Genomic DNA, 24163 nt, shown 5'->3' with positions numbered 1-24163 from the left:
CAACCGGTTGTGTTAGTGGGACTTGACGATTATGGGTAATTATTATTAACAATAGTTAGCTCTAGATCATTACGGTTCTTAATGGTTCATTATGGTTGATTGTAAATTGAGTATGGTTATCTTTAGTTATATATGGTTGATTATAATTGGTTATGGTTAATAGTTCTTGACTATGGTTACACATGTTTGATTATCATCACAAATTAATTATTGTTAAGTAAAAGTAACTACGCTAGAGTGTGATACTTGAATTTCATTGAGTAGAGACCACAAGGGCTAAGTATGGTTTATTGTAAGTTAAATTTTGTTAACAATGATTGACTATTGTGTGTGGTTAACTTTGGCTCAATTTTTTTTACATAATTTTTGATGAATGCCACAATGCTTAAGGTAAATTTTTTAATAATTTAATTCAATGTCATATATTAAATATTTCATAGTAAATAATAATAATGCATTACACCGTAGTAAATTTGCCTCTTCTCGATCATGCTTAATAGATAAGAGTTTAAAATGGACTTACATTGGTTAATTATTTAGACTTTGGCATTTTCTCTAGTGCAATAAATAAAAGGCTACACACATACAAAAAAAAATAGCATAGAAATAATAAGATATGCAAGAGTGATTATAATGAGATTTATTATTATACTAACTAATATACTAATTAAAATATGTCTTTATTTATAATATATACATATTAGTTTTATATTATGATATATTACCTCATGTCAATAAGTGAACAATATTAAATTAGTCCTTAAGATTAATATTAAGAATTATTATTATTTACTACAATAATAATCAAAGTATGGTAGTGTTATGTACCACATGCAAATACATCCTAATTAAATTATCAATTCATTTTATGGGCATTATTTAATGAAACCAATGCTACAAATTCAAAGTTTCACAACTCCAAGGGTTAGCTCAATTGTTCGAGTTCTTGTCATTAAATTTGTGAATGACTAATTTAGTTTAGGAAAAAAATACAACTACTTCAAAAGTACTACAATAATACAAATTAGTCATTTATGTTAGTAATTTAATTGTGTCACTTTAACAATCTGAACTTACATGCTGTGATAAGGGATTCAAAATTTGTTTTAAATTGGATGAAAGGTTATATTTCCTTAAACATTTATTTATTGGATCAATATATGATTAGAGTTATGGAGTTGATTAGAACCTTCAAGGTTATATCCTTTGATCACATTCACAAGGAATTAAATTCAAAGGCTTACAACTGAGTCAAATACATTATGAAGAATACCTGCAAAGAGAAGAATACATTATGGAGAATAGTAAAACAAACCATCTTCCTCAATATTATATTAACACCTAATTTAACATTTAAAAAAAAAAACAACAACAACAACACCTATAAATATATTTATACCTTCTTTACTCTTTAATAATTATGAAAAAATTAAAATAAATATATAAATTTATCTATAATTTCTTCCCCACATTAATTGTGAATCTTTTTTATCTCCATGTAGACTTATCAATATTTTTTTTTCTACACATCCCAATGTTATTACACATATGGTATTTTTCTAATCACTGTATCCTTCTTTTTATTCTAGTTTGATTGTTACAACCGTGTTTTTTGGATTGCGATTCCTTTCTCTTACATGTTGTGATAGCTTGTGATGTTATAAATATAGATGATATTGATGTAACATTTGACTCAATTGGAGGGTTAGAATAGGTTAAATAAGAACTTTATGAGCTAGTTATTATTCCATTACAGAGGCCTAATTTGTTTGGGTAGTGCAAGTTCCTCAGTCCTCCAAAAGGTGTTTTGGTGTATGGCCCTTCTAGAACTAGGAAAACATGATTACTTGAAAAGGCAATAGTGAGAGAATCAAGGGTTGTTTTCATCAATGTAAGGCTAGCAAATCTAATGAGAAAATGTTTTGGGAATTCTTAGAATCTTGGTATCTTAACATTCATTTCTTAGTTTTGTTTGAAGTCCTACAAGCACTTTCTTGCAATTGAAATATAGTTTTCTATTACTTTTCTCTTTCATAATGATAATTTGATACCAACTGGGTTATTTTTGGCCTGTTCTGATAACTTTTGTTTTAGTAGATATTATTAGGATAGTATACTATATGCCCTAATTTATGATATATATGGCTTTACTTGAATTCTCATACATGATCGAAAATAGATATCTTCGGGCGCTAGAATTTAAGGATGCGAAAGGATATCACTATAGATTTATTAAAATGTTTGAGCTAAACACAATGATTTATGACATGGAACCAATCACCTTAGCAACAAATCCTCTCATTTTTTATTACTTATTGAATCCTAGGGGTATTCCAAAGAACAAATTTATAAGGTCTTTTATGTGACTAAATCACTAGCATTGAAAACCATCTTTACATTGGATGGTTCAACATCTTGATGATCCATATCCTATTGAGTGAAAATTTTGTATTCATTATTGATTTCATTGTATCACCTCCAATAGATATTGATGGTGTTCATGAGCCTATATTTGGTTCTCTTATTTATGGAAACAATATTACCTCTGACGCCATTATTCCTACCTTTACAAATATCAATTTTCACTTCTATCCCATCGAGGAAGAAGATTTTGTCGATGAATGGCTACACAACAAGGATACTATGAGTCGATTGTTCATGCAGTTGATGTCGTTCCCATACGACACAAACATTTGATGGTCTATCGTAGCTAGACACTCTATGATGGTTTTCATAGATGCCCAACCTATAACAATGAGTTGCATTCTATTGCTAAAGCCTATAAGCAATGAAAGGATTATATTCAAGCCTATTATGGCATGTTGCACTCGCATGCTTATCTGAGTGTTGAGAATCATACTTTATTCACACTTTGTTTGATCCTCTCCTTAAATTATCACCTTAAAGGAATGCTTCAATTATATATGTGAGGTGTGAGATTGATATCCTTCTACCAAATACCAAAGACATCTTTTATATCCTAGTTAGATTTATATTTTCCCTCATTTTTCTCATTTCCTTTTGTTATATGTATGTGTGGAGATGTGAATACCTTTGTTATATTTTATAGGAGGATCACGACATTGTAGGTGAGTAAGGAGGCCTAACCTTTTGATTTGTTTGCATATTATTTGATCTCTTTTGGCATATTCTAATAACATTGCTCATCATTGATGTCACATAATCATGGCCTCTTGTGCTCCTACAAGGTTAATCATTCTTCATTTTATTACATTAACTTGAACGCTAATCGGAATTGACAATATCCTTCAAATGCATGAATATTAAATAATATTGGCAATACACTCCATCTAAGGTCGACTTTGATTTTCTTGATAGATATTAAAATTACTTTTAATTTGAAAACATAAACTAAAATAATTTTTAATTGATTAAATGTTAAACTTTTTTAATATAAAAATGGATTAATTATTGAAAATCCAAATATCCTAAAAAAAATTGAAAAATAAATTCCTGCCAAGCAACTTTTAACTAATTGGTTGTGGTTGGCACAAGAAAGTCGCCATATGGATGAATGTTTAGATTGGTTCTCATGATGGCTATGCAGGTAGTTGAAGTGTAATCAAGAGGGGTGGAATATGCAGGGTAATGGGGGATCGGTGTGACAGGAATAGTGGGCATCCATTTTTACTGATAATATTGCGGGAGGAAATCTTGAAGAAATCCATGAGGGCTGCAATGGATTTTCCATTTCGAGCTGATTCGAACCATGTGTGATCTACCTTGTGTCGTGGAGTGTCTTGTCTTGGATCGAGAAGTCCATGTGTTCAGGGTTTGAATCCACCTCAGGCTCGACATCTTTAAAAACTCGTGGCAGCATTGTCAGATCGAGGTACGCAACTTTGTTCTTCGTGTTCATTCTGGTTTCCATGGTGATACCTACAAGATTTTCTTCTAGGTCTGTGAGTTTCCTGCAATGCGTTTTGAGTTCGACTGCTTTGTGGTTCGAATCCCGCGACGGAATCCTTTGTGTGTGGATAGTGGAAGGCGCACAACCTTTTTGTTGCACAATAGACAAATATTATGTTAATTTCTAGTAGTTCTACAAGGGATACAATAGAGTTTATAAAAGTAGACATTAAGTTTAATTTTAACCAACTTTTATTCCTTATTTTCCATAAACTTTGTGCGAATATTTCCTTTCTTGTCTTTCCTAACATTTTTTTTAAACATAAAAAAGCTTTGATTTTCAAATATTCTATGTTCTAAATTGTCTCCATGGGAGTAATAACAAGCATATATAAGACTTTATACCACACAATATGGCTTGAGTGATCCTATATATACACATTTTCTATGAGAGTCGATGCATCTTAAACATAGGACATTAGTAACACACTCTGGAGAGTTCTGTCAGAACAGATATAGACTACAGAATATGGAAAATGATTCATCCAAGCTACACAGTACACTATGTAGTAGAGACATGGGCAAACCTTAGCTCCACAAACTCCCAATTTCATTTAAATCATTGCTTGAAATACCAATCGACCATGCCTCAGAGGAGCATAAGTACTCAGTAGAATTATGGACTGGTTCTTTGATGTGCATTACCACTTTGACCAAATATTAAGGTCCTAAGAGAAGGAATTGATATCATTGCAAATAGAGGGGTAAAGTTTGTGCATGCCTTGAAACTTTTCAGCCCCTTTTCAACTTATAAACTTGAAATTATCTTGCCAATATAATCTTTTTCTCTACTTTATTATATTCATTGACTTCTAAAGGTTGCATGCAATAGGAGCATGATCACAAGCAGTCCAGGTTGGGATTTCAATACAAATAAAAAAGCATCATTAACAATATTGTACTACACCACATATTTATTATATCCAACATTTACATATCAAGTTTCATGGATGCTTCATTTTGTGCAACTTTCAGAGATCCCAATGAATTTTTTGATTCCCAAACAAATGCGTGAATATCCATTAGCTTGCTTAGAACTAGTTGAGTGAAAGAGCAGTGATCAGGTTCAATTTGTTCTTTCATTTTCTCATCATAGATATTTCTTCCTTCCAATTCATCTAGTCTACTAATTAGATCTTAAAGACCCTCCTTGTTACTCTTCAATTCTTCCTCTTTGCTTTTAACTTCAAACTCAAGAGATTGAAGCTCTAATATCAAAGCATCCATTTCTCAACTTGCTTCTTCATGGGAATCAATTAGAATTTATTTTTCATTGAGAATCCGCTGTAAGGAAAGCTCTGCTTCCTTTAAAGCATCAAAGCCTGCCTCTATCTGAGACTCCAACTGTTGAATTGAAGATTCTGTTAGCTTCAAATGTGCCTCCAGCTTCTTAATCTTTTCTCTATGATCCTTTACTTGATCTGAGGATTTTTTCAAGGCAATAGAAAGCTTATTTCTTTCTTCTTCACCTTTCAAATAGGATGCATCCTTGCAAAAATGTGTAGAAACTTGTTCTGAAGATGATCTTAAATCTGGTGATGAAAGAACCTGCTTTTCTAACTGGCCTACCACTATCTTCTCAACATCAATTCTCAGCTACTCAATAAGCTGGACCTTCTCTGTCAAATCACATACCTCAGCTTGTGTTATTGCCTCAATCTCCATAGTCTTCTTTAACGCAGTTTCTAGGGACTTCTTATCAACTTGCAATAGAGACATTTCCTCCATCTTTTCCCTCACAAGATATCCAAATGTTTCTACTTTTTCATGTTCCCTTGATTCCCAAGATTTCCAGTACTCTTCAAATGCAGAAAAATCAGACAACCATTAGAGGAAATTTCATCCTACAAGTGGCCTCCTAAGGAAAAATAATAAAATAAGAATTATAAATTTTGGAGGAAAAGAAGAAAACGACTTTTTTTAATTGTATTTTTGGCTTATCTCCTTATAGGTTTACTTAAATTTTATTGTAGACACTCGTTGTATGCATATTAAAATTTTCATCGAACGAGTACCCATCATTCATACTTTTAAGAAGACTCACATTGACAAAAAAAGAAGATACATTTAAAAAATGTGTTGAACACACTTTTTTAATGTATCTTCATTTTTTATCAATATGGGTCGTCTCAAAGTATGCATGATGGGTACTCATTGGATGCAGGATTTATTTCCTTATCCAATGAGTGTCTACACTTGAAATTTGAGTAAACCTATAAGGAGATAAGCCAAAAATACAATTAAAAGAACGATTTTTTCTTCTTTTCCCTCTAAAATATTTACATGCGCCTCTTTTTAAATTTAAATGATTTTTATTGGCTTACATATTGTGATATGGAAATTAAGTGAAATTTTCATGGGAACTTTTAGGCTAAAATCTCCTCTAATGAGTATCTCAAGAGCACTAAATTTGTTATAGACCCGAACTTTCTTTGCTTGTGTTTGATTGGCACACTTTTGCATTTTGTCAATCTTTTGTTTTTGGTGAGCAATTTCTTATTTCAGAGACTGTGATTCCTTTCTAAAAAACTCCATCTCATTGTGAGATATCTCTATCAATCCCAAGATGTCAACTAATTAAGTAATCTTTGTTATCCTCTCTTGTGCAAAAGCCAACTTCTATCTCACCAAAGTTATTTCCTGTTGAATAATTTTCTCCTGATTGACAATTGGATCTTTATCCCCCGACCATTTATAACCATTTTCATCCCATTTGCATCTTGCATCACTTGAGAGATGACTTAAATATTCTTTAGTGTGTTCAAATTATTGAAGTCTCATTTCTATATGTTCATGCTCTAACTGCATAGCCTAAAGCTTTTTATAATTTATTGTAATGCTAAAGGGAAGTTTCGTAACCTATCCCTGAATTAAATCCATATTAATTCCAAAATTATTTCTAATAATTTCAAGGTTATCCATTTATATTCCACATTTTCCAAGCTTGACATCCATCTCTTCAAACAATTTTTGCACCTAATGTTCATATTATTTCAAGGCTTTAAGCTTCTCTCCAATCCATGCATGAAAGTCAGGAACAACTGCATCAAAATTCCCTATGTTTGATGCAGAAACTGCCACTATGATTGCTTCCCTTGAGTTCCCCACATCTTTTCATGACTCTTTTTTAGTTGTCAATGACTGAAGTTCATCAGCTTGGTTTATTACAAATGAAAATCAACATTATTTGATGAGTCCTTTATTATTTTTAACTCATCCTCTTGTTGAATAACTTTCTCATTCCCCTTGACCATATCTTCATTACTGTCTATCAGGTTCTTTAGCTTGGACTTGAGATCCTTTATCTCCCTAGAGAAAAGTGTCCTCTTGTGTGGAATTTTCAAGTTCTTGTCTAGTTTTCTACAATATTTTCCTTATCTTATCATTATCATTTGCAGTTTCCTCATACATTACTAGTAGTTTCTCAAATTCATCTGCTATTTCCTTCATTTTCAATTGGCGTTCATCTACCTCTTTTGTCAACAAGATAAATATTCTATCAGAGTTTAAATTGTCATCCATGTTTTTCCCATAGTCAAACTGCTCTTGAACACCCATTGTACCTCCCTTATTGAAAAAAGAAATTAACTCAAACAAAAGATTAAGCACACATAAAAACTACACACAAAATATTGGCGGAAAAAGGATGGAGCCTCATGCTTCTCTCTCATTTCATTTATTATTCAAATAATTGAATATAGTCCTACAAATAAATAGATGAGAGATAGTGTTCTCAAGATAGTGCGTGCTATCTTAGACACTTTTGGTTGAGATAATTTCTCCTTTGGTTGAGATAATTTCTCACCAGACACACACCAATATAGGAGTTACCTAAACTAACTCCTATCTTAAAGGAACAACCCAAGAGTTAGGCACAAATTCCTAACTTGGAATATTTAATTAATTTATTTATTTTGGATTTATTATTGTTTTATGAGAGAGGCTAACATCCCCCCCTTCAATGATAAATCCAAAATAAGAACGAGGAACCATCTTCCAAGTTCTCATGTTGATCCTCAAAACATTGCCTGAAAAAAACCGCCAAAACTGGATGCTGGAAAAAACTCAAATCTGAAGAGAACATGAATCAGTTGCATGCCTGATTCATCTCCGAATGTTGCTTGACAACTCCATCACGTGACAAGCCGCAAAAGGATCCAACTGTCCTTTGTTTGAAAACAGCATCCGGTGTCTACTGACACAATTTGATGAACGCCCATTGGCGTATTTGCTGATGATGATCGCCCATTGGCTAAAGATGTCGAAAAACAACTCAATGTTGCTTTTACTATGAAAGCTGCTCACTGCTGCTTTAGCTGTCGATCGCCCACTGGCGAATTTGTTGATGCTCACTGCTGATGACAAATGCCCACTGGCTGATGAAGATGCCCATTGGTTGCTTCGCTGATGTTGTCGAGACTTTCAGTATGACAACCACTTGTCAATTTCATTGACATTTTCCCCCCTTTGTCAGCTGAAAGGAGAGACAATCTTCTCCAAAATATATTTGAACTCCCCCCTTCAGGTGTAGGAGAGTTTCACTGTTGTACTCCCTCTTTCAACTGCATGAGAGTACCATCATCGGTTCACTGCTGGCTGCACTATGTGTGATTATAGTCGGTTTTAGAAATGAGACAATCTTTTGACTGTGGATGACCATTCCCAAGGATCGATCCATTCATAATGTATCTTCAATTTGCCTGATTTTTGTTGGTTGCGACATTTTTCTGAGGAATGATTGGGCTTGCCACAATGGCAACAAGGATGGAGATCAAAACACTGATCTTCCATATGACCGGTTCTTTGACAATGAGAACATTTCGGTTGGTCATTAAGTTCAGGTTGCGTGCAATTCTGGTTGTCTGCAATTTTCTCAGAACCTACTGAGGTGAGTTGTTCAAGAAATCCTGCACTCACAAACTTAATTGGCTTGGAATAATTTGGGATATGTAAGTTGGTGTCATCAGTGACATATCCTAAGCCTCGTCGATTCTTGTTATTTTGAATTTCTTCCCAGGGCTTGATGATGGATTTGGAAGAAATTTGAATTTGATCATGAACAACTTCGACACTTGAAGTTGTTTGGATGAGTGATTTGGAATCAACATCTTTATCTTCATCTGTATGGTTGAATGACTTGGAAGAAGCACTCTTCTGTTGCAGCTCATCTCTTTGTAGTTGTGACTCTAGTTGAAGAAACTCAATGGTTTCATGTGTTTGTTGTAGATGCCGTGAAAGATCAACAAGATTTTCTTTGCTAATGTGCACCATGTCTTCATCACTGGAGATGATCAAACTGTGAAGAATGTTTAACCACTGAATATGTTGTGCCATCTGAACTTGCTCACTTGAAGTCAGGCTCTCTTGTCGTAGATGTCGTGCTTTGAACTGTTTCACTTGATTTTGTTACTTGAATGACAGGCTCGTTTGCTATGGGACTTGAATGGCACGCTCACTTGATTTGTTTCTTATTGCACTTGCTGGGAACACTTGCTAGAGTTGTAGAACTTTCTTACTTAGACTCTGGAATTCACGCTCGCTTGATGACGATTGTGTTTGCATGAATGCTCACTTGCCTTAGTTAATGACTTCATGCCTTAGTTAATGACTTCACGCTCACTTGAAGGAATAGCTACGCTCGCTTGATGTAGATCTCAACTTGCTTGATTGGTGTTAGAGTTGAACTTGTTTGGTTGCTTTGATGGTTGTTTCAATGATCTTCACTCTGGCTCACTTGAAGGTTTGAACCTTGTACTGTTTTGACGCAAATTGCTTGAATAAATACTCACGCTTGCTTGCAGGAGATGTGAACTTGTTGTTTGTTTCATTTGGAGTTAAAACTCATGGACTCACTTGATTGTGCTTTAAAGGAAGGGTGTCGAACACTGTCAAAAATGCACCCAAAAAATCTTACAATGATTTCAATGATTCACTACAATGAATTCAATTTGACTCAATTCAAGACTTGGGTGTCGGTTTCAACCGAGAATGCACCCTTACAATTCAATGTAATTTGAGTTTGATTACAAGTTCAATAATGTTGATGTAGACTGTGCTTTGAAACGTTGAAGTTTACAGATTCATTAACTTGATTGTAGTGATGTAGACATTGCTTTGAAATGCTAGAGTCTGTAGATTCATGAACTTGATTGTATTGAGTGAATTTGATTGTTGAAGTAGAATGTCGATGTTGAAAACTTTGATGAGTTGTTGTATGTGTGGAGCTTAATTATCCTTCCTTGCAGCTATTTCATTACAGGTGTTGTGCTTGCTTGCATTGAACTTTATGTGTGTTAAATGAGATCATTTATGTGTCAAAACTAGACACAAATAAAAATGCAACAACATGAAGCATGCACCATCATCAACACACTCTTCGTGTACCTAATATCCCCTTATTCAATTTCGGGCGGATCTAGGACACAATCACCACAAAAATGATATGTTTTTATTAATGACTGGAGTACATTTTTCAACTTCTGAAGCGATGATAATTCCAAGCTGAAAACCCTTTGAAACAACTCGCTTTCAAAATCTGAATGGATAGTGACACGATCCCCCTCAAAGTAAAACAATACTTTGAATTACAACAACTTTCCCTTATCACTTCAAATACAAAATAAGACGCTTATATCTCCACAAAATATTCTTCAAATTTACAAAATGTAATGCACCTTATCCCTCCAAAAACAATACAAATGGAAACACTCCTTAGTTCTTCAATTACAAAGAGCCAAAAACCATCCTTTCAACTCACAATCTCACCACTTTCACGCATATAAAAATGCATCTCCAATTACATGTCAAGTAAATCCACTCTCACTCATTTGCCTTTCTTCCATTTCATAGGGATTTTATAAAATTCAAATCTCAACTCTTAAAATATAACTTTATACAAAAGTTCAATTCCAATCCATGTGTATACGCTTTCACACCCATCATTCAATTACCAAGTCAAATCTTGTACATATACCTTTTGAGATCGGATTTCACAATCAAAGTCATCAAACAAATGCGCCCTTGGTTATCATTATACATGTGTATCATCGGTTTTAAAACGAACTTGCATCCATCTTATTCCATCAATCTCTATGCTTACTGTTATACACCCCGCAAATTCACCAGCGTCTTCAACAATTCCATCCACAATATCAAATCTTATATGAGATATGATTAGCTGCAAAAAGTCTTCGAACTTCTGAAGGTCCGAATTACCTTTCTATGCTATTTCACTGTCCAATTTACTCAATACGCTATCAATACAATAGGATTTTCATATGAACCGGTTAAAATTAAATGCCAGAACTTCATACTTACCAAAGCTGCCTTCAACAAATTGCCAGACTTATGTCTCTGTGTTCTCCAACATTTACTGTTCCATGATTTGCATTAAATTTTCAACACAGACTTGGATTTTTTGATTGCTGATCCCAAACTGCAATTCAATTCAGAACTTCCATTGAATCGGCTTCTCGCCTCAACTCGCCTTGCTTGGTTTTTGCAGGTTGTAGGAGCCTTCTGCTGCTATGTGCTTACAGCCTCTCTTTGGTTCTCAGAGGTGTAGATTGGTGGCTAAAAAAACTGAGCCACAGGTGAAGGCTTTGGTTAATCTACAGCTCCGCCACAGAGATCTTCTCTCAAATCTTAGAACGCTTCTGTGGATCTGTCGCGGAAGTGGCCTAAAAAATTCCCCGTACGCCTGTAATTTAGCTCTGCTGAACTTGCCATGGGCGATCAACAGGTTACTTATCTTGGGGGCTTGGAATGATTTTCGTTCCCTTTATTTGGGAGTTTTGATAAAGAACAATAACGAAAATGGCCTCTTCAAGGAAACCGAGAATTTCTAGCAAGTGCACTGGTAAAGCCACAGAGGGAGAGAATTTCTATGAAGCTTATCAGACGTATAGAAAAGACTAGAAGAAGGTGTTTGCCATGATCCGTAATAGGACAATGGAGATGGTGGAGGCTCTTTACAGTATGAATAAGGCTTTCTTGTCTCTTCCTGATGGAACTGCTTCTGCGGCTGGACTGATAGCAATGATGACTGACCACTACAATATGTTGGAAGGAAGCAACAATGACAGGGACAGCAGTGATGGGTTTGGAGCATCAGGACGCCCTCAAATAACTTTGGCAGATCCTATTCTAATCTGTTGCAATGTAAATCAGAACCTTCAAATTATGGTTGTTCATCTCCAGTAAAGAAAAGGAGGTCTGGAGGTAGTAAGCCCCGTGTTGTTGGAAAAAGAACACCACGCTTTCCTGTTTCATACACACTGGAAAAGCAGAATTCTGAAGTAGTGCTGTCTGGTAAACAAGAGCCTGTCCTTGATGGCGATCATGATGATTATGATGTTGCTAAAGTAGTTGCATTGACATTAGCAGAGGCTTCACAGAGAGCGAGTCTATAATCACTGTGTATCCGTCTGCCGTATACCGGATGTGTACATGCCTATCATGGCTGGATGATTTAATTGTCCCGTTCTCAGAATCGGATGGTGCACGCTCGCTGCACGCATTCCGTGGCCGGAGCCGGGCCTGTTCTAATAGCAAAATTTCACATCAATTGACGGGCACCTTTATGTGGAGGTATACTCAGTGAGAATACATCCATATTCGGCTCTCCTCCTCAACAACGAGCTGTCCTCAACGCCAAACCCTTTCGACGCTCAATGATCAATGCTACAATTGCTTCACAGATCTTCACGCTGATAGATTCACAGATCTTCACGCTGATAGACTCACATAGGCCCTAAGAACGAAAAAAGCTCTGATACCACATATTGAAAAAAGAAATTAACTCAGACAAAAGATTAAGCACACATAAAAACTACACACAAAATATTCGCGGAAAATGGCTGAAGCCTCATGCTTCTCTCTCATTTCATTTATTATTCAAATAATTGAATATAGTCTTACAAATAAATAGATGAGAGATAGTGTTCTCAAGATAGTGCGTGCTATCTTAGACACTTTTGGTTGAGATAATTTCTCCTTTGGTTGAGATAATTTCTCACCAGACACACACCAATATAGGAGTTACCTAAACTAACTCCTATCTTAGAGGAACAACCCAAGAGTTAGGCACAAATTCCTAACTTGGAATATTTAATTAATTAATTTATTTTTGGATTTATTATTGTTTTATGAGAGAGGCTAACATCCCTTTTCTAAAAATATTCCATGACAACTTTCAGAAATCTGAATGTCCTTTTCTTCTCCTTGTTGCTTCATTTCCTCAAGACCTTTAGTTTCTTTTGTGATAGGAGAAAAAGGGGGCTCCTCGATACAATATGAATACTTCTAGAAATGTTCTGACATATATCTCCTTTCTAAAGATCTATATTCTCAGCATGCTTTAGAGTATTTGTTGCCTTGTACGACAACTTCACTAATACATTTCTCTCAAATATAAATTTCTCATTTATCTTAACTAATTTTCCATTCTCTTGAGACATCCTCCTAAGCTCTGTCTGAAGATTTTGAATCTCATCAATCATTTCCTATTGCCACAATTCTAATTTATGCTCTGGATGCTCTGATTTAACATCATAGGATGCAAACACAAATTCTGTTTGTGGCATATTTCCATTATTTGGTGCTCCTAGTGCTCCTCTTCTCTCCTCTTGATGTCCATCATCTTTCATACCAAATTTTAGATATTGTTTACCATCTTCCAACTCTATCCTCAGTTCTTCGAAGGCCTTTTCAGGCACAATCTCCATTTTTAATTGTTCAGTCTCATTTTTTGATTCTTGAGATTCTATAATTCTTGCCATAGTTTCATAATGTCATCCTTCTCTTGTGTTTCCTTGTCATACATGTCAATTAATCTTTCATTCTCTTCAATTATCTCCGTTAATTTCATTTGACACTCCTCAACCTCCATTCTCATATGGATCACCTCCATTTTTTATTTTACATCCCCGTTGATACTAGCAGGTTCCTGCAATAATATAGTTTCAACACTGCCTTCAATTTCTTCTTCATGCCCTTGAATTAAGGTTTCACGACCTCATGCATTTACCCCCATTTTATCCTCCATGTCTGGCACATGCTCTCCACAAATTCGCTTGCTTCCAAAATTAGACCACATTCTTCTTGGATCATATCTTTATCGCATTGCTTTTTCATAGATATCTAGCCATCTTTCATTCTCTTCTGATGTACACTGCAATTTCACTAGAGGTTCCACAATCTCTTTTCGAAGATGAAGAACTATATGTTCTACTTCAGCATTCATAGTGCTTGTTCCATCTGGCCAGATATTTGGGAAATCCTCCTTTACATCCATGCCCCCCTTGCTTAAAAATTTATGATTCCTTTCTTTAATTTCTTTCTCAAGTTCCTCAACTGATTCCTGAAAAAATGAACTAGTTCTTGGTATTTTTCATTCATTTCATATGCATCTTCCTTGGCTTTCCTTATTTCATCCAATTCTTGCATGTATTTCTCATACATGATAATCAGTGTTTCATTATCTACTGACTCCTTTATGTTTTTGTGTAAATCATCAACTTCCCTAGCTAGAAAAATGGCAGTTCCTTGAGCTTCTCTTTCACGTTGACTTACAACAGTAATTACTTCAAATAAATATTTAAGCTCCCTTTCCACTGATAAACCATATCTAAATGATGTCTCCTCTTTCAACTCTGGAGCACGCATTGCAGAGTTCAACTATATTGCTCATTCAACATCCAAAACCTTCATCTTATCAAAATGGGTCATCAAACCATCAACACACTTTTCCAACTTTTCTTTGGCTTCTAGGCAAAATCACAAGTTATTACGAAGAGCTTCTGCTTCCCTCCTGTACAGATAAACTTTTCAATGAAGCAATTCATTCTCCTCACTAATGGTAGAAAGCTCTGCTCCCGATGATTCCTTCTTATTCACAAGGTTCAGGCCCTTCTCATGCATAAGCTTCTAGTCCAAAGCTTCGAGCAACTGATCTCGTAATACCACTATTTGTTCCAACATTTTCTCCAGATCTCCACCCTCATAAGATTTTTGGTACCTTCTCAGTTGTTCCATCAACCTTATATTTTCCATTACAAACCTCATCATCTCAGGATTGTGATCGAGAGAGTTCTGTAGAATTTGCAGCTCCTCCATTAACACATTCTTCTCTTCTAAAAGGTGTGCTTCTGTAGACATCTTGTCAGAAGAAACATCCTTCAGTCTCTTAATTTTTTCTTCTCGAAAACAGAGCATCATCTTTCCACATTGTGCATCTTCCTCACATTGTTTAACCAAAATTTTTAGTTGTTCATTTTCAGCAACCATTCCCTTCATTGTTGTTTCTAAATATTCCTCTCTTTTCAAGGCTTCTACAAGTGCAGATTCTAAATATATTTTATGAAGATCCTTCTTATGACCAAGAAGTGGGCTTGCTAGAGCGTTCATATCCCATGCATATGGTCCTAGAGGGCTCAGCAGGGCCATTCTTCCATAGTCATCTTCTTGAATGGGAAACACTCCTTTGAGCTGACCACGCAGGTGACTAACTTATTCCTTCAACTGTTGAATTTTCACCTTCAAAGTTATAACATCTCCTTTAGCATCTTCATTTACAAATGCATTATTCTGAATAAACTTTGCTCGCTATGAAATTTTAAAGTGCTAAGTGTCTCCATTGTACAACAATTAGAAGGGATGACATTGTCAATGATAGTATTTTTAGAGTTTCCACCAAGAGAATCCTAGAGAAGAAATGTAAGTTTGGAGTCACGCTATGGTACATGTTGTGCTTTCCAATTGGCAATATTTACAAGATTCGTGATTACAATTCTAAGAGTTGAGAGTGATCATTTTAATGTTTGAGGCCCCTTTCAAGCACTCACCATCAACACCTGAACTTTTTTGTCTCTCTAAACCTGCTAGATCAACTAAATTTAGGCATCCAAATCTATGATGAGTCACCAACTGACTCCCACTTGATTTCAATTATACAAGTAAATACACTATGCGAGCAACTACTTGCATGGTTAATATTAGTTGTTGCAAATTTCTTGTTGGCCACTCCCTGCAGTAGTCTTTCCTGCAGTTTTACAAATCTTTTCAAACATTTTAATGGATGTACCTGACATTCCAAAGGTAAATGTTGTTGATATTTACTGCTGCTCAAGTTTCTTATTTGAACTCTTCATTATGTTAATGATACAGAAATTTGTAACCAAAACACTTGATGCAATCCCCGTCTCTCTTATATTTCCATTACTCCATGTTCTAAAAATTGTGTTATTGGATTGGAAACAAGATTTTATATGGAGTAGAGGTACCCTACAAACACTATAATACAAGTTTTACATGAAGTTACTTATGTAATGAAACTTATGTACTAAACTATTCAACAAGTGGAAGCAGTAGTTAGTAATGAAAGTGTTTTAATTGTAGATTGTGCAACTTGACAGTCCAATATCTAAAGAAGATCACCATTTAACTTCTTCTTTTAAAGTCTTGCTTCATGGTTCATGAAGTCTCTATAATCCTTCTCTTTTCAATCGCTTAATTTTATGCCTTGTCTTCTCAATTCCTCTCTTTCAAGCCTTATAGTGACATTTACTTTTTTTGACCTTCTAATTTTTGCAGTGGCAGAGAACCTTGCAACATAGTTTTAAGGAGTAAGGAAACTACTTTCCATATGAAATAACTTTCCAGAAGATAAATATGCCAATTAACCTAGCATTTATAGAAAAATTGATTAACAGTGGTTGATAGCATATACCATATCATTGTCATTGGGGTTTTGGTTAGACAATTAAGCAGGGATGTTGTTATTCATCCAAGGTTCAAAGTCCCCAAAGACATCTTTGTCCCTTGTGGGCCAAGTGGACTGTTCCATCTGCTTGGGATCAAGTGCGAGTACTAAGTGACTTTAGTGAAATAAAGATCCTCCACTCACAACTACTTAGCTAAAGGATTTTTCAGTTATAAGTTGGATACACTTCATTGAGATGAGAGGCTCATTCTACAGCTCATTATGATGCGTAATTGGATTAGATCCCTCTCGTCTCATGTTAGATCTGTATTTAAGAAGGATCTACGCTAGTACTAAGAAAATTTGGTAAAAATATTCCTAATCTAAGCATCAGAACTGCCTTAGTTTTAAGAAAAACCAATAAAGTTATAAAGAATCATTACCATCTGCACTGTCTAGTTATTGAAAGCTTATGTTTGCTAATTTCCAAAGTGGCAATGATTATATTTCCATTTTGATAGAACGTTGAAGTATTACAACAATATAATTTTTTTCAATGTTTGTTAATTTCCAGAGTGACAATTATTATAGTGTCATTTTGAAATAACACTATGAGGTATACAACAATAGAATTTCTTCAACCCAGTAGATAGTTAGGTTGATCATTAAAGTAAAAGCAAACCTATCCCATTCATTCATAACATTGTGCATGTAGAGGGGAAGCACACCAATCTGGATTGTATAACACGACAATTTAAAGCCAAACTTTAAAGCTTTACCTTGTGAATTCATAATCTCGGTTTAAAAGTGACTAAAAAGAATATTTTACTTTTGCAAAACCAAAGTACTCCCTCCCTGGAATTTATTAAGATGAATTTTCTTTTGAATGTTGTGAATATTTAAAAATACTCCCTTTCTAGAATTTATTAAGGTAATTTTTCTTCTAAATGTTTTTATAATTTAGCAGGTTCAATTCGGTGTATGTGTATTTAATTTGTCTATTCGTGCCTCAAGATAACACTATATAGATGTGTGTGTGTGTGTGTGTGTGTGTTAAGCTTAAGCGTCAGATTATTATAACACTATATTTACGTGTTAAGCTTAAGCTTAAAGATTTAAGTTACATCTTTTGTTACGGTAAGTTGGGGAATTACTTTCACATAAACACAAGTATTCCCTTTCTAGAATTTATTAAATTTTATTAATACCTTTCTTCTTTAATTTATTAAGGTCTTTCTTCATCTGAATGTTATTTAGCAGGTTCAACTTCAATTCTCTGTATGTATATTTAATTTTCACATTCATGTCTCAGATTACTATAACACTATAGTTGTGTGTTAAGCTTAAATGTTTAAGTTACATCCTTCCATAAAATACTTTTCCCAAAAACACTAGTATTCCCTTCCCATAATATATTAATGTCCTTTTGAATTTTATTATTATTTAGCAAGTTCAATTATGTGTATATGTAATTAATTTTCCCATTCAAAATACTTTTCCAAAAACACTAGTATTCCCTTCCCATAATATATTAATGTCCTTTTGAATGTTATTATTATTTAGCAAGTTCACTTTTGTGTATATGTAATTAATTTTCCGATTCATGCCTCAAATTATCGAGTTGAGAGGCTCATTCTACATCCTAATATGATGTGTAAAGATGTCTTTCCATCATAAAAGTTGAAATTTTGTTCATGTCGGCCAAAATAAAATATTAAATAACTATACAAAACATTTAAATAATGTCAGATTATAAAAAAAATTGCACGTGAATAAATTGGATCCCTCTTGGCTCATGTTAGATTCATATTTAAGATGGATCTATGCTGGTTGTAATTATTTTCAGTTTAAGGTTGGGCATGTTGACCTTGTCCTGATAAAATAAAGTTGTGTCATGAGAAAGAAAACATCATTATCATTTTCCTCATAAGAGAGAACAATTGAATGCTTTCGCAAAAAAACAAGAGAGTTAGCATATGATGTAATAGATGTGTATGAAGATGAAATGGTAGATCAACCATAACATGCCATTTGAAATTGATTTTTGCAAGCAAAAATATGCTTTACAACTTCAATAAGATTAATTATGTAATTTAATTTATATCAAATGCACTCACGTGATAAAATGTTACCCAAAAAGTGTGGTAATATTTGGAAAGCCCTACATTACATTAGAAGAAAGGATAGATACAAAGTATACATAAATAATTCTAGTGTCACCAAACTCCCCTCTAATGACTAATTAAAACTGCTAAGCAGACTAATTCCCAACAACAAACATTAGTTTACTAAAATTGGAGGGAAACTATAAGATAGGGAAATTGGCAAGACAAATGAGCATGTAATAATAAAATGTGGGTTCAGGCACAAATCTGCTATGAATTGATTTGTAACGCTTAGATAAGAAAGGTCAACACTCATGAAAAACTAAAAGGCAGCTTGGAAAGGGAACCACTATCATTGTCCACTTACATTCAACTTGGTTGTGTAGTGAGTATTACACACCCAAGTGGATAACCTCTAGGAGAAAATTTCTCCCATTTTATTTGCTCGCATAACCTAGTGAGTGTTATTCACTGGCATGTATTTTGTAAAGGCCTTAAACTAGTTCCAATTCAACTCCATCCAGCAGGTTGTAGAGGATTGCAAGCCTAATTTCATGAAGAGTAAGTTGGGGATGATCACCTTGACCTGCTCGATGACATGTCTATGAAGATTGGCTACCTTGAACTTTTTTTCTGCCTAGGGAAAGAGACACATTCCCATGTCTGAGCATCAAAAATGTCTTTGATATTGTTAATGCCTCTTTTGAAAAATGAAAGGACCAAGAACCATGACGTCTTGAATTTTATTTCATAAAGTAGGATGAGGACACCATAAAGAGTGATCATTCAAAATAAACCAACTTCAAAGCCTTGGCATTTCTAGTTCAATCTTCTAGGCAACCTTCAAGGCCCTCCAAATGCTCCAAGCAGTAAAAGTCCCTTTCACATTCACAATGGTTGGGTTAACAGTTATACTTTGTGGGTATGACCTTTTTGTTTTTCATCCGTAGCAACTTGCACGAATGGAAGCAACCAGATACCAACTTCCTATAAGGGTTATGGTAGTAGAGGTACTCTTATTATAGGCTCACCAGATGAAGGGCCTTCAAAGCTCAAATAAAGAAGAAAAAAATTGAATCTGCATCAAATATATTGTCAAACGTTCACACAACTAGGACTCGAAAGCCGTACATGTTTCCTTCTTGACAAATCTTCTACAAATATATGACTAAGATCCACTGTATTTATGGATACATTTGCGGAAACAATTTTTGTACCCTGCAATTAGCCTACTTGACAAATCCCCAATTTCTTTTTACAAAAATACAAAATATTTCAATGTTATTTTCTACAAATATTTATGAATATATGTACCATGTAATTAACATGCTTGACAAATATCCATTTTTTCTACAAAAATATAAAATATTGCGTTTGAATGTTACCAGACTCTGTTGTGGGCGGATTACAAGAAATGGGATTGGAAAAAGGATGGGGAGATAATGCAGAGAATATCTTGGATATGATTCATTTGTTGTTGTAAATCCTTTAGGTGCTTGACCATCAACTTTGGAAATGTTTCTAGGAAGGATTTCTATGTTTTTTAATTTTTGTGATTATTTCACCTCATGGTTATTTTGGGCAAGCAATTTTAGGAATGCCAGACACTGGTGGATAGGTAAACAAACTTTTTATAATTGCAACGCCCATTCCATGTTATCTTATCTTTATTGTTTGATTGTATTTTTAACTTTTACTTTGATTTAATTTTGCCTTTTAACTATAAAATTGAACATACTTGGTATCATATCCATTTAAACAACATCCAAAACTTGAAGATAATATTAGTATTATAGTTGTTTTGTGTTAAAAGATTTTTAGATTCAAAGTTTATAGATATAAAAGATAAAAACAAATGTGAATGCCTTTGTTTGATTGTTACTTGACTCTGGTATGGGTAGGTTATAGGAAATGTGATTGGAAAAAGGATGGGGATACAATGCAGAGCATGACTTGGATATGATTCATTTGCTCTTGCAGATCCTTCAATCACTTGAGCCATTGACTTTGGAAATGTTTATAGTAGGGATTCCTATGGTTTTTAATTTTTTTATTCTCTTACCTCATTGGTTATTTTGGGCAAGCAAATGTTTTAGGAATGCCAGACAAGGCATCAGTGGACAGGTAAGCAATTTTTTTATAATTGCAATATCCATTCCATGATATCTTATCTTTATTGTTTGATTATATTTTGAACATTTCTTTTTATTTTTTTGTCTTTTGACTATAAATTTGAAAATCATTTGAGTTGTTTTGTGTTAAAAGATTTTCATGACTATTAGAAAAGTTTAGTTTCATGTTGTTATTTGAGAACATGTTGTTTATATACTTGACCAAGTTTATGCATTATAGAATGAAATGTTTTTGCAAATAAAATGACATGGATTAGAATTTATATCTTATATTATTTGTTTTTACAAGTTATCTACAACTTGAGTTTTTTAGCATATAACTTGGTTGACATGATTGTGCCTAAGCTTTCCCTGAAGGTTGAATATTGAGTTACTAAGGTGTTATTTTCTATGGTGACAATTTATTTTCTTTGTTTATACAGGTCATCTGGCCACATAGTGGCCACTATCGCCCAGGTGAAGAAAACTTGTTCAACTTTCTTTCTTTTATGGGGGAAAATGGCTTTGACATTGTTAATGTTGAGGTATATGTTTTATAATTCATTTATAGTTTATTTTAGTTTATATTCTAGTGTTTGTTGTCTTTCATGGCTTACACTCGACACTGTATCTTCTTTTGCTTTTAGAAAAAGAACTCGATATTGATGGTAAGAAGCAAGAATTGAAGAAAGAGGAGAGAAATAACAATGGAGCGAAGAACGCAAAGAGAGAGAGAGAGAAGAGAAGAGAATCGGTCTAGTGATACCCTTAGAGCCAATATACCACATAAGACATACACATAGAGACTGATGGTCAAGTCTTCAGGAGTTGGTGAATTCACCTACAATGCCTTGGAAACATAATGATAATGATTTGAAGTAATGAGACAACATTTTATGTGTAAATTTTAGTCCAACCAATATTAAGTTGGAAACTCATATTGTAATACTTGACATTTCATATAATATAATTTATGTGGTTAAAATTATTTACTGTTGCACTTGATATTGTTTAGTATGGTAATTAACATATGTAACTTTGCATTTTTATATTAGATAAACATGGACATTGTATGATTTTTTTTAATTTAGTTGCAAAATCATACTAATTAATTTATGTTGATTAATAATGAACACATAAAATCAATCTAAAACTACTAAATTAATATTTTATATTGACTATTGTTGAACATGAACAAAATGAATACGACTAAATTAGTTGTTTATAATGATTATTAATGAAAGTAAATGAAATGAATATAAATTATTAAATTAGTCATTTATATAATGAATATGAAACTACCAAAAACAGATAAACGATTACTGCAAATGGTAAATTTGTGATTACAAATGACAACTAAATTTTGCTTATATATGATTATTAGTAGCTAATTCACAGTATCTTATAACAGTACCAAAATTTAGTCATATTTCTTTGGTCATTAATTGGTTTCAAACGATGACTAAAATTTGCATATATATGACTATTGGTAGCTAATTTAAAATATCTTATAACACGACCAACATTTTGGTCATTAACCGGTTTTCCCGAGTGATCATATAATAATATATTTTGTTGTATATTTGGTCATTATTTGTGGCAATTAATGACTAAAATAATGAAAACAATTATGATTAAATATACTACTAGATGATGAAATTGAGACAACAAATTAATAACTAAGCTAAAAATGACTAAAAGTTTGTTGCGTTATAAGATACTGTGAATTAGCTACTATTGGTCACCAACTGAAAAATGGTAGTTTATATGCAAATTTTAGTAACTCATTAGCCATTTTGTACTAGTGAAAACACCTCGCTAGTGAGAGGTCATAGGGACAATTATCCTCAACACTCTCAAGGTTGGGATTTGGTAATAATTCAGCGGGATTTGATCCCTTTGGGTGGATCTACCTTGATATTTCCTTGGAGAAAAAAAAATCAGAATTCCACGTGTAATTCACAGAGAGAGTCTCACCTTTCAAGTACCTTCCTTGTATCAAAGTTGAGTGTTGTTTATTAAATACCTACCAAACCATGAAATGAAGCATTAACATAAAATGAAGACTATTCATAAATGGAGTGACTATGTTTCAGTGAAGTCCCCTAGCATTTTCCTATTAGGGTTTAAAGTTCAAGAAGATTCATGGATTATAGATTAAGCTAACCTTAAGCCAATCAATGACTATGTATGGATCAAAATATGCATGCCCTTCTTCACTTCCCTATTACACTATGAAATTATATCATCTTATGCCTGATATGAAATGCATTCTTCCTAGGAGACTGTTTAGTATCCTGGCTCAACAAAAAATAGTCATCCATATCATTATCCACAACCGAAGCCGAGTATATTGCTGCAACAGACTGTTGTTCTCAGATACTATGGATGAAGGAAGCTCTAAAAGATCTCGACATATGTACATATCAACTGATTACCGTCTATTGTGACAACACAAGCGCTATCAGTCTCAGCAAAAATCCAGTGATGCACTCAAGAACCAAACACATACCAATCAAGTATCATTTCCTCCGTGAGCAAGTAGCTGAACAAAACATCGTCCTGGAATATATCAGTACTAAGGAGAAGATAGCTGATATTTTCACAAAACCTCTTCGTCGAGAAGCATTCGAACATCTGCGTCAAAAGATGGGGGTTATTTCATTATCATCACTCAAGTTCATTCATAAAGACGCAGTAGGACAGGGGGAGCAGTTTGATAGGGGGAGTTCGTATGCATTCCTTTGCCATTGATGTCAAAGGGGGAGAGAGCAGAAGAATATTGCCATCAATAACAAAGGGGGAGATTATTAGACACAGATTGTCATTGATGTCAATATGGCAATATTGAAGAGGTGGAGACATAGCCACATAGGAGAATACCAAGCCATGTTGGGAATTTGTCTGACCATACCCAGCTTTGACTTCGATCCAACGGCGAATAGTCTTCATACTAATCCAACGATCATCGCTCGCCCAAACAAAACGAATGTTACGTCTCGATAGAAAGTGGTTTTGTGAAAAGTACAGTTGACGCGTGGCAAAATTTTATTACATCGGGTGAGTTTTACGGAATACCACTTTCACAGCAAAAGCGGTCCGATGAGCTTGGTGGTTTTCTTCAGCTGTTTTGTAAAAATAAATGCGCAGGTGAAATTAATATTTCAACATGCTAGAGGAGCCACACTGGAGCAAGAGGAGCTACAAGAGGATCCATCGGAGGAGAAAACCCAAAGAAGAGTAGCTATCAGAGCATATCGGAGCAAGAGGAGCCATCGGAGGAGAAAATGCAGCAAACATAGCCATACATGCCTATC

At 34.2% G+C, this 24163-nt stretch overlaps 2 pseudogenes; both read right to left on the bottom strand.

Annotated features, from left to right (window-relative positions):
- Window positions 1-4860: 4860 nt before the first annotated feature.
- Window positions 4861-7488, bottom strand: LOC149213877 (uncharacterized; annotated as a pseudogene).
- A 4853-nt stretch (window positions 7489-12341) lies between these two features.
- LOC149213876 (kinesin-like protein KIN-12G pseudogene) lies at window positions 12342-23798 on the bottom strand (annotated as a pseudogene).
- Window positions 23799-24163: the final 365 nt, after the last annotated feature.

The sequence above is a fragment of the Pinus tabuliformis genome, chromosome 1_1 (genome assembly GCF_031772625.1).
Source record: "Pinus tabuliformis cultivar Carrire ecotype Pingquan chromosome 1_1, CPIR1, whole genome shotgun sequence".
Classification (NCBI taxonomy): Eukaryota; Viridiplantae; Streptophyta; class Pinopsida; order Pinales; family Pinaceae; genus Pinus; species Pinus tabuliformis.
The sequence above is the reverse complement of the archived record's forward strand: the minus strand, read 5'-3'. Positions and strand labels throughout refer to the sequence as shown.